The sequence below is a fragment of the Camelus ferus genome, chromosome 8, assembly GCF_009834535.1.
Source record: "Camelus ferus isolate YT-003-E chromosome 8, BCGSAC_Cfer_1.0, whole genome shotgun sequence".
NCBI lineage: Eukaryota > Metazoa > Chordata > Mammalia > Artiodactyla > Camelidae > Camelus > Camelus ferus.
In genome coordinates this window covers 18,962,740-18,975,667 of record NC_045703.1, presented here as the reverse complement: position 1 = coordinate 18,975,667, position 12,928 = coordinate 18,962,740, and the positions used below count along the sequence as shown (strand labels likewise).

At 39.9% G+C, this 12,928-nt stretch overlaps 1 long non-coding RNA gene across 2 annotated transcripts in view; it reads right to left on the bottom strand.

Moving 5' to 3' along the window:
* Positions 1-12,928, bottom strand: part of LOC116665280 — a 416,497-nt gene that overhangs the window by 311,152 nt on the left and 92,417 nt on the right. For both annotated transcript variants that reach the window (XR_004321816.1, XR_004321815.1), the window contains exon 3: positions 716-803. This is a non-coding gene — a long non-coding RNA (uncharacterized LOC116665280). The remainder of the gene's footprint in view (positions 1-715; positions 804-12,928) is intronic.

The following is a 12,928-nucleotide window of genomic DNA, read 5'->3' as shown; positions in this document are numbered from 1 at the left end:
TCGATTATTACCTTTCACTGCTCCCTTTCCTATTGGTTTCTTACAGCCTTTGAGATGACTTGCACTCAAAGCCTGCTGAGAGAGGCAGGCTGGGAAAACCACAGGCATTTCCCACAACCAGTATGCCCAGAGTGCAGTGCATCGGACGGCTGAGATCTGAGTGAAGGGCCTAATGTGTCTGCTGGCAAACAGGAGTCAGTGTTTTACCCTTTCTCATCCCTTCTCTCCTGGCCCCAGCCACGCTGGGGCATTCCAAGAGTGTCTCATAACACTATTCAATTCGCAATCAGTCTTCATAAATCTCTTTCACAGCTTCATCTGCTTTCATCAGCAATTTGACTGCCCTTTCAAAAACCTTTTGACACAGTTCTTCTTCATAGCTGTCCTTGAATAGCAATTTTCCCTGACAACGAGATGAAGTCTGTTGAACCTCTGAATGCCAGCCCTTCCACCAAGTTCTTCTGTCATGAGAGTTATAAACTCATCTTCCCAGCGCACATTCTCTGTGGGCAGGCAAAGGAAACTAAGATTTCCAAGTGGTGTTTGAGTTGTATGTGAAAATGATATGCATGCCATTATTTGAGCTGTATTTTTGTCCCAGCAAGCTCTCCATAAAAACTATGGTCTGCTTTACATTTGGAAGAGGTAGTGAGCCCTTAAGTAATCATACTAACCAGTGTGTGAATAACAGTAGTAAAAACTTAAGAGAACTTACCTTCCAACATCATCTAATGATTGAGGCCAGCACTGATTGTCATTATCTAAGCAGCCTTAAATGTTCCGAACCATCCCTGCAGATGCTCCTGTAAAACAGATGTAGAGGAGGAGGAGATGAAAAGAGGTTCCTCATCCATCTCCCCTATCAGCCCAGCCCAGAGGCTTGGTTCTTCTCACCATCAACACAAATCAGTTCTAATCAGCTTTATTACCCAGTCAAGTTCTCACAGCAAGAATGAAGCCAGATAACCCAGGATGACAGAGAGTTGACTTTCATTTTGTTTTAAAATCCATTTGGGATTAACTCTCACTTTTCCCCTCCATTCTACCTTGATGCCACCATTTACCCTGGTTCATCAAGATTTATTTATTTTGCTCTTTGGGGTGGTTATAATGATAACAAATGTTATCCTAACCACAGAATCCACTGATTCTTAATGTGAATCTCGATTTGAAATAACCTAGTTCAATAGCTCCTAAATGTGGTAATAATGTTTTACAATCTTCTAATATCCTTAATTAATAGTGATTGTTTAAGTTCTGTTCAAAATGCTTAAATGACCTGCCAATAGATTAGAAAGCTAAGTATTCCTAAGCCTATAATACTGAACACAAAATCTGCAAATCTGTTCTGAAGACTCATGACTCCTCAGGAGAATACACAGAGCACACAAACTGCTTACTTTTCTCAAAGAACTTAGATCTCATACTTGAACTTGGTCGTTGAGACATTAGGAGAACTTCACATAGAAGACAAAGGAAGAAACTAAATCTGGCAGTTGATTGTGGCACTTTTATAAAATCTTGGTGACTCAAAGCCAACATAAAAAAATTATACCCTAGAAAACAAAGCAAGGACTTATGACACTACTGTGTTGTTAATGAAATGGAAAAGACATTTATTGAACACATATTATATAGACACTCATAAAATTAGTATAAATATTCATAACCCTAACAGATGGGGTTATCCTAATTTCAAAGGATTTGAAGAGATTTCCAATAGTCTTATAAAGTGTTAATGGCAAATCTCTAATTAACACATAGGTCACAAATGAACTTATTTACAAACCAGAAATAGAGTCACAGACATAGAAAACAAACTATGGTTACTGAAGGTGAAAGCGGTGGGAGGAGGGATAAATTAGGAGTTTGGCATTAACAGATACACACTACTGTATATAAAATAGATAAACAACAAGGGCCTACTGTATAGCACAGGGAACTATATTCAATATCTTGTAATAAACTATAAGGGAAAAGAATCTGAAAAAGAATATATATAGTATATGGATAACTGAATCACTTTACTGTACACCTGAAACTAACACAACATTGTAAACCAACTATACTTCAATAAAAAAAGAACCACACACACACACGGGTCTAACAGATAAAAAACTCTATGCTCTTTTACTGAGTGCCTTCAGTCATTGTGCTAACACTGTTTTCTTCAAATATTTAGTGTTTTACACTCTGCAAGTGAAAATAATTTCCACAAAGCAGCAACGTTTTTCTTTATTGGTCCCCTCTTTCTTCTGGTGTGCCTCTGGCTCCCATCAGCACCTCCACGTCTACCCCTTCCTTCCTGATGTCTACTGACGTCATCAGCACAGTGACTCTTTGATATGGTCTCCTCAGTTTATTTTTAGAGTTCCAGATAAATTTTATCTTCCCAACACCTTAGCCCATAAACTTTGTTCAAGCTAAGCGACAGTTGAATGGTGGCTATTTTATGTACCACACCAGTCTAAGTGGACAATTTGTTTTCCCTAAATTGGGTTATAACTGGAATTTCTCCTGGAGAAGGGACGGAGCTATTTTGGTCTCACCTTCACAAACACAGGCATCCTGAGTGCAAAAGCCAGCAAGTCAGGACCCGAGTTAGTGGGTCTCACAGACTATTTTCCAAAGGCATTGCTGGGTCTTAGCCATGTCGGAGGGTAAGTGACGTTTTTACTTTTCTGTTTCTCTCCAGAGAGGCAAGATGGAGTGATACATATTTGGGGTTAAATTCCAGCTTCACCTCTGATCAGCCAGGTGATTGTGACATAAGCATTAGCATTCACACTTTCTATTTCTCTTTCTCTCTCCCTCCCCATCTCTCCCTCTTTGTCTCTATCTTTTTGTCTCTCTTTCTTTCTCTCTTTTTAAAACTCTATTTCACTTCCATCTGTAGAATGATGATAAGACTACCTACCTTGGGTTGAAGTTTAAGCAAGGTCATGTATGCAAAGCTCCTAGTACAATACTTTATTTACAGAAGATGTTTAGAAAATGGCCAGTCTTCATATCTGAGTTTGTAAATAAATATTCTGGCCATTCACTGACAAAATGTGGCCTGATGTCTTATTTTCATGAAGCTTAGCCTACACATTGGAGTGATTTTTTGTGATTTCTCCAATACCAAATTTGTTGCAATCAACATCATCATTAATAGCAACCTCTTAGATTTATAAAGCACCTTCCTCCTAACAGTATCTCTTAGAGAGTGTCTCATTTATCCTCACAGATCCCAAGAAATGAGGAGGAGGCAATATTATCATTTTTACAATTATGGATGGCTATACTCAAGAAGTGTTTACTGCAGTACCAATTTTTATGTGGAACTGTGTTAGGTACTACATAAAGATATTCCATTAATTTATCAGTATTCTTTGAGTGCCTTCTTTGTGCCAAAATAACCATGAGATTTTGATATTCTATTATCCCATTTTACAGGTAAGGAAATGAAGCCTAGCAAGGTTAAGTGACTTATCAGCATACATGGATAAATGAAATGAATAAAATATGGTCCCTGCCCTCACCAAGAAGACAGTATTATAAATAATACATGGCCATTGTTGAGCATTTACTATGTGCCAGGGGCTGTGCTGAGAAAGTGACAGGAGTTATCTTTGTTTATCCTTTTAATGGCTCTACAAGTTTGTTACACTTTAGTGATCTACAATTATCTCCATTCAGCAAATGGGGCACAGAGATGTCGAGGACCTTGCCCAAAGCCACACAGCTGCTAAGTGGTCGACCTTGAGAGGGAGAAGCACAGAGTGGAGCCAGGCTGTCTGAGTTGGATTCTAGCTCCAATACTTTCTGTGTGATCCTGGACAAGTTGTTTAACCTTTTAACCTTTCTATGCTTCAGCTTCCTCAACTATAAAATGGGAATAATACAAGTATCTACTTGAAAGAGTTGTCATGAGGCTCAAATACAAACATACGTGTGTGTGTGTGTGTGTGTGTGTGTGTGTGTGTGTGTGTTTGTCTGTGTAGTTTAAAATTCTGCCTTGCATATGTTACCTACAAGTATCTGGGTGGGATTCAAATCTAGGCACTCTGACTCTAGAACTATTATATTATTCTGCTCCAAAAAGAATTCATCCAGATGCAGAAGCAGTAACATTTGAGCTGATTTTCCAAAGGACACACAAGGCTTGGTTCTAGCAATCTAGCTCTAGTTCAGTGATGGAGAGCTGCATGTAAAGAGTCAGATGTCAGGAGGCAGAGAAGCCTTTTTTATCAGTTTGTAATTCCCCGTAAGAACTGGGGGCTTTGAGATCTAAATGTCTTTGTATTTCCTCTGTCTAGAGGTTATTTCTTTAGATACATGGAAATTCTGCCAGCCATGAAGGTTGTCATCTACCCTCTAGTTAATAAATTTTTTTTCTTGAGATTCCCAAATTGCACTTAACCATGTGTTGACAAACTGGTTTGTCTATGAAGGTTCAGCGTTATGAACATGGGCCAATCTCCTCATACAAACAAACAAAAAAATCCCAGAGAATGCTGTATTACCTTCAGATAATATAAGAGAACAATTTGAATATGAAAACAATAAACTTTGTGGAAGGCCACCATTTTAAACAATTAGTTTAACTTTAGCAATGAGTAGTAATTTTTTTCCACTAACCAAGATGATTTAAGTTACGATGCATAAATGGAAAGTTAAAAGACCGAGGTCTGGGAGAGAAGGCCGTGTAGGCTTGTGAAGAGGGAAGTGATGTGATTAACAGTATTGGCAATCAAAATGATCCGGGCAGTTACAGATCAATAAAGGAAGAGTCTCTTGCCTCAGCAAATATCCTCTAACTGAAAGATACTTGTGTATTTGCAGATCGTGTTTAAGCCACCATGGATTTTGAAACTGATGGAAGACCTTAAAAGCAAAGTAATCACTCAACTGCTGTCATTTTAGTACGAGACTTACACAGGAGCTATAATGGAAGAATCCATGTTTGATTATATTACAATTAAAAACGCTGGGAGACATCTATGCCCTTTTACACAAGACACAGCAAAAGCGCAAGAGTAACTATCAGTACATGTACGTCAGCATGGATATAGCAAAGGAAGCGTCACATGCAATGAACTATAAACACCATCTCTCAGAACATTCATTTGCCAATTTTTTGGTCTTGAATAAAAAAATAAGTGAAGTCATCAAAGCCTGTAAGTTTTTCTTTGTGAGTTTAATATATTAGGGAAGTGGAAAAAATTATCCCTCCTGCATAACTAGCAAACAAGTCTTCCAGTGGATGCTAACAGGCCAGGACCTAACAAGTGCGTTCAGTACATGAGAAGAGACACGAAAGAGCAGAACTCTTGAGTTCACTACCCAAACCCACAAAGGACTTCAGCAGACTTCCCATGCTCTCTGGGTCACACGGATGCCCACAGAGCACCGACAGAGGAAATGACTTCATGAAACCCCACGCCACGTCTGAATGGAATGAATCCTCACAGCTGGATTTCAGAGGTTAGAACCACATTCTAGAAAGCAGTCGTGTTTCCGGTCACTGACAACTTTCACTTTCATAATCCGAGAGCAGGCCAAGCGAACTGATCTGGGCTCCTCTGGAGATATCTGGGCCAAGAGAAGGTCAATCAAGCCCTTGGTCTAAAAGCTAAAGATCTGCCACAGCCCCTACTGATTGTGCTGTGATTACCTCCACAGCAGAGAACGTGCTACTGCCAGAAACACACATCAAGATAATGGGCCCAGGGCCTGGCTTAAGCTTCAGTCACCTCATTCCCCCACCTTCATAAACGTTCCCTTTGGCAAATGTGGGTGAGCAGAGCTGGCACCCAGAGTTGGCCGTAGGCTAATCCGTAAAGCTGTGAAGTCTGACTGCAAACACTCAACCCTGTCTTTCCAGCATCTTTGACTCCTAGTTTCCACAAACCCCTGTGGAGCTTTATGAGCTTTCTGAGTCCCCTCCTGTGTACCCAAGAACAGTCTAACTCTCCTGGGTTTCACTGTGTAAGCAACGGGGTAAATTGGTTTTATCAACAACTCGTTTCGAAGGACTTAATGCGTTCCATGTAGGAAACATTAGGAACTCCATTGTTAAGATCTCATATCTACCCTAAATAACTTTAACAGTTAGCTTGGAGAAGACAGACACATGAAATGATTGACCAACAACAGTACATGATAAAATGCTAATGTGAGTCACGCCCTGTGTGCGAACTAAAGGACTTAGAGAAGCAGGAGATCGGGATGAGACTGCAAAGTGAAATGATTTTCAAAGGAGGTGAGACTAGAACTGAACTTTGAAGCAAGAGAATAATATGTGGAGAAAGCATTGCAGATGGAAGACAAATCATGATAAGAATAAAATGGAAGCTAGTGGCTTTGATACCATCCTGCTTAAACAAAAATGTGACTCTGTGTTGAAGTTTCAGTTCTTCAACTCATGCAGACACTAAATGGCTCTCAGACTATTTTGGTGGTGAATGGCCTTGGAAATCCTTGAATTCATGCCTTGTTAAAGGTCGTCCAACAACCCCTGCACACAAGGACAAGTCTTGGACAGTTCTGAAAACAGAACCAACTTTGGAAGTTCTCATCTGGACCCCACAGAAGGTAACATGGCTTTTCAGGATCAAGATCTAATTCTATTTACTTTTGTTGCTTAACCAGGACAAAGTTTTCTCCTTTAAATCAGTAAATGCTCGCGTGAGCGAAAACACGTAACACACACACACAGTTTTTTTTGTTTTGTATGTTTTGTTAAAGATCATGTCCTAAGTATCTGGACAGGGTGAAAAACTAAAACAAAAACCTTTGAATCACATGACATAATCACCTGCAAAAATATTAATGTCTTGCTATGTACTAGCCACGTTTATATGATGCTGAAACAATGAGTTGAAAAGTGAAAACTTCAGTCAAAAGATGTTTTGACAGAGGGTAAAGAAAAAAATTAAAAATCCAATTGCTTTTGTGAATTCAGAACCAATTCAGAGGTTGCTTTATTTTTAAAACTGAATTTGATCAAACAGGTATTTATGTGAAAACTCTTTCCACATGGAACTACATGCAGGACTAAAAAGCAGCTTTGTTATGTGGAACTTGGGAAAAGTTCAGTACATCTGAGAGTCTACATCTCGTTCAAGCTCCCAGGTGGTGTCAGTGCTGCTGGTTCACGGGCCACCCCTGGTGCAGCGAGGCTGTCGAATATAGAGCATGGTTTTAACGCCCTGTACTGACGTTCACTTTGCATGCTGTTTATATGTTAATCATACAGCAATATATTCAATTATACAATTACAATAATGCATATTCTTTGTCAAAGTACACCTCCCTCAAAATATTTTTTTTTTAAATTTATTGGAGTATAGTTAGTTACAATGTGTCGATTTCTGGTGGGCAGCATCATGGTTCAGTTATACATGTACATACATATATTCCTTTCCATGTTCTTTCCCATTATAGCTTACTACAAGATACTGAATATAGTTCCCTGTGCCTCAAAATATCTCTACTGCCTCCTCCTGTGTGAGGAAAGCAGAGAGACCCCCCCTAAGTAGATAATACTCCTCCAAGAGGAGATGCCCCACAGGTACCTTTAGGCCCAATTCAACTCCACCTGCTGAACTTCCAGAAAGTATCACAGTAAATACTATGAAATATTTCACTCTTTTCTCCTGCTAGCTCCATGCAACATAAGCTCCATAGGGCAGAAATATTGTTTGTGACTTTCTCCCAGCATAGAAAACACAGCTGGATATATAGTTGGAGCTGAATGTTTGTTAAGGGTTGACCAAATGAATAAAAGGAAAGGAAAACTAGTAACATGACGCCTTCACTCCACTAATATTCCTTCCACACTTCTGATTCTTAGGCCTTCTCTAAAGGGTTGTATTTAAATCCAAACTTTACAAAAACATCTGCAATGGCGACAGCTTGGGTTCCCTCAAGGGCTGGAAATCAGTGACGTCCTCTCCACATTTCTCTCAAGCAGAGTGAAAACTGAAACATAACCTAGAGTCTGTTTTTCCATGGATATCTCAGCACAATGCCTGGAGCCAGACTCACTGTTCAATTTCCCTAACATTTCTTAATTAACTTATAAAAGTACAGAAGCAGGTGAAAGCAAGTTTAATTGACCATGGAATTCAGAATTCACACACGTCTAATACTTAGAGCAACTGCTGTGCCCACACTTTGCTGCTGTCTCCTACTTGTCATGGTTGGTGTTAACAGTGGGAGAATACAGGATTCTTCCCACCTGGAAAGAAAAAAGGAGATATTTAAATAACTCTTTCTTTCTATTCAACCATGTTTTTCATTCTAATGAGGCGGGAAGCCCCATAAAAAGACTGGTAGGACCCCCAAGCAGGGCCACCACTCCCCTGCCAGCGACATCCGGTTCCCTGGCCCAGAGGCTCTGTCTCATTTTTTGCCTCTGAAACGGCAAAAACAAAATGCTTTGTATTCAACTTCTTTTTTTCTTTTCGCCAAAACTCCAAGGCAACAATGAACCGATTTTCCCATTTTGAAATCTTTGGTCAACTTTAAAGAGTTGGGGTTTTTTGCTTGTTTGTTTCTTCTCACTCCACATTTCTGGTGAGCAGAACTAGCCTGTGGGAAGAGATTTAAAAATGTTTGCCAATGGCCATGTCTGACCCAGGAGAAGGAATGAAACGTATGGAATGGTATAAAGGCTTCTTTCCCCCTCAACTTAGTATCGCCTCCATTATTAGTATGAAATGATGTTGGTAAAAGCAGTAAAACATCTTGGTTAAGAACATGAGTTATGGTATCAGACAGATTTGAAACTCTGGTTCAATTCACTAACCAGTTGTGTACCTTTAGGTAACCTCGTTATCCTCTCCTCCCGGCTCAGCCTCCTCACGATTTAATGTGAGAGAAATAGGACCACCACCCTCAGCGGGGCTGTTGTGAAAATCAAATGTGATGATGCCCACAGAACACTAAGCTCCATGCCTGGCACGTGATGGTGGGAAGCGCTCGACAAATGTTAGCTCATTTTAGTAGTTTCGATAGTAGTATAATAATTCTATAAAAACAGGATAAACCAGCAAAACAGTTGTAAAATATTAAACAACACATAAACCAGTAAGCATTGATAAGTGAGATGCTAGTGCTGTTTGTTAGCATAAAGCTCAGGTGTGAAAACCACTATTACCTTATTTAAAAGAAAAATGGCTTGCTGGAAAATACCGGTGTCTCTTAAGTAGTAAAATCACAATTTCAATTTCAAGGAAGAAATACATCTTGACACAGGTACTTATAGTCTATTGATAATGTTGACATCTAGCTGCCCGTGTATCGTTTGTCCTCAAAATGTTGAGCCTTCTCAGAGGTTAGTCAGTAGACACCAGGCTCAGTGAGAGAGTCAATACAGGGCCTGCTTCTAAGGGGACAGTTAATTGGGTTTGGGTAGATATAGGTGTTGACTATGACCAAAGGACTCCAAGCCCATTGCATTATACGTAAGTTACACGACTGCTCCCACAGAAATCTGGGTATGCCAATAGGATCATATATATATCTCAGGTACTCTCCCTACATGTTACCACAGACAGCCCATCTGCCTGTACCTCTGACTCGACTGTTCATACACCAGTCAGTAGAGCCAGCACAATCCTTTTGATTACCTGATAATTAATTGTTCACCTAGACTGATAGGGCAATTAGTTTAAATGATCGGTGTGATAACCCCAACCAGGTGTTAGGAGAAACTCCATAGGAAAGACTCCCATGGAAAGCTCTAATGCTGGAGGTTATGATCTGGTCATTTCATTTTACTGAGGAGGAAACTGAGAGCCAGAGCTGAGGAGTGACCAGTTCAAGGTCATCCAGCCAGTAAGTGCAGAGCTGGAATGATGTCTTGGCTTCCTGGTTTCCAGTCTCAGAGAAGGATTCCCCTCACTTGCTACTACATCCTCTATGAATCAAGTAAAATATATCTATTTTATCCATTAAGTAAAATAGGTATTATTTCAGTAGACTCTATTCAATATTAAACTGTGCAATGATATAAAAAAATCTCTCTGGCTTAATAATGAGTATTAAAGATTTTCCAGCCTTATTAAGGTATAACTGACAAATAAAATCGTAAGACATTTAAAGTGTACATAGTGATGATCTGATATACAAATACATTCGTGAAAGGATTCCTCCCACCTAGTTTGTTAACACACCCATCACCTCACATATTATGTATATGTCTATGCTTTTTCCCAAGTGGAGGGACAGAAACAAAAAGAGAGACGGGAGAGAGAAGGCTCTTGCTTAGACTGTGAAATAAAGAGTCTGGAGGATAAATTGAGAGTTTGGGATTAACAGATATGCACGACTATATATAAAGCAGATAAACAACAAGGTCCTACTGTATAGCACAGGGAACCATATTCAATATATTGCAATAACCTATAATGAAAAAGAATATAAAAAGGAACATATATATATATGTATAACTAAATCACTATGCTGTATACCAGAAATTAACACAACATTGTAAACTGACTATACTTCAATGAAAAAAAAAAGAGTCTGCCTTAACTGTTGATGTTTGACTGCCAGCGTTGGTCAAGCCCATCACTCTCAAGCTGATACAAAAGCCCAAGTGCTTCCTTCTTTGGTACCAAGAGGAAGTTCAAACAAAGTAAGTCCCTATCCTCAAGGGCACCCTCATTCCAGCTCCCCTCCCTAACCACAATCAAAACCCCAAGCCACTCTCCTTTCCCTGCTCTCTTAGGCCATTTTTGGACATGCCTGGTAGCTTCCCTGCTGTCCCTTTAAAGCCTCATCACGGGAGTAATTCACCTTTCCTGCTCTTTCGGTGGGCATGTGGTATCATCAGCCTGGCCATCTAAACCAGATTTTGGGTGGAGATGCCTTGGCCTCTGCAGAGTGTCCTAACAGACTGCCTTCAGGCATTTGTGGAGCCAATAGCAAAGAGGAAGAAAATCTGTGATGGCATTTGAAATCGAAATTTGAACTATAGTGAATGTATTCCTATGATTCAAAAGTAATAAAAATAATTCATGAAATCCACTCATTATCTCATTAAAGAATTAGAAGTAAATAATTTACCAGAGCATAGTTGGAGGCAAGAATAGAGAAAAAAATATATATTTTTTACCCCCTCTGTGTTATGAATCCTTGATTAAAAAGTTCTATTTATATTAGGAAGGAAAGCAATTTCAGTTCAAGTGATTTGATGTGTGTGCTTTTAGGATGACAAATGCTTTGTATAACTTAATAAACATTATGAGAGAAGTGTCTCACAGAAGACCTACATGTTCAGTAATACCAGAATCATTATGTGATCAAGAAGGAACAATTATGCTTTTGGATGACCTATCACAATTATGCAACCTAAATTGTCCACAAACAAAGTTTCCTAGAATTTTTAGGTTTCTCTATAAAGACCCCTCATACTCATCCACTTATCACACATAAGCTGTAAGAAGGAGTTTGTTGTCTTCAACTTTCTAACTTATCCTGAAAACCTAATAAAGTGCTTGGTAAATAAGACTTACTCAATAAATATTTGTTGAGTGAAACAAATCCAGCTAGATTTATCAAATACCTAAATGCCAGGCACTTTTCCAATTCCAGCTGCTGGATATTTTGGATTGTTTAGACACAGACTATTATAAATAAAAATTATCTGGATGCATTTGGTTACAGTGATTTTCCTTTTACTAAGAATATTCCAGAAACACAACGGGAGATGGGTGACCAGAATCATGACTTATTCCCTGACCTCAAATCCCTGGCCAAAATGTTGAAAGCAGGGGGTAGAGAAAGATGGCCGAGTAGAATCATTCCCAGGCAGAATCATTCCCCAGAGATTCTCCCAGCAGGAACCAAAGGAAGGTCGCCAACCTAACTCTGATGTGGAGGATGCAGGATGTAAAGCTCAAGAACTAGAGCCAGCCGTGTCCTTTATCCTGTGGAGGAAGCCAGCCTAGGGTGGGAGAGGATAAAATCAGCCACAGAGAGAAGAGCACTTTGATAGACTGCCTCCATAGCACCATTCCTTACCCGCCTCTGTATCGATACCCTTTACCTTGTGACTTTCCAGTTTTCACTAAAGAGGTCAGAGTCTGCTTATCCATCCCCTGAATCTGCACTTGGCTACACAGTTGTTATCAGTAGTCCATACAATGAACAGGTTGCGGGGCACTAGTCCCAAAGCCTTGTGTGTTTCTGCTCCTGCTCTTGTGCCTCTGCCATTGTCGTAAGAACAGGTCCAGACTAGTCAGCTACGGGGCAGAGTCAGGTACCCCGGCAGCCTCAGCTGACAGCCAGAAACCCTCAGACGTACGTGAGCCCAGGAAAGAAGAACAGAGCTGCCTCGCCATGCTGTAGCTGATCCCAGGCACAAGATCAGTCAAACCTGATTGTGATGTGTCACTGAGCTGGTACAGGACAGCAATACTGCACAGCACCCTTGTGGGCATAACCAAGACAGTGTCCTTTCCGTGTTTATCGGCCATTTCGACATCCTCCTTTATGAAGTGTCTATCTAGTCAAGCTCTCTGATGGGGTCAAGAAAAACTAAAAACTTACGATTTGTTGGGATTTTCATTGTTGTAAGGGTCGGAGCTAAGTTTTTTCTAGTTCTCTGCTTTCCTGGGTCAAATGCACACCTCCTGACTTTTCGTTCTCTCATAAATTGAATATTTGGATGACTGGTGAGTCCATTTATATCAGCTGTGTCTTTTTCTTGATTATCACTCATATATTCTTGTCTTTTTATATGTCTAATAATTGTGTGTTGCATGCAGGACATAGTATAAATAAAAGAACTGTATGGGATCCAGATGATAGTATCTACCACCAGACAGAATTCCCCCACTCCTGTTAGATAAACAGGAAAAAGGGCTGATGGACTCAATTCAAATCAGACACTGAGCGTGCTTGGGACTGAGTTTTAACTGTAGTAGATCTC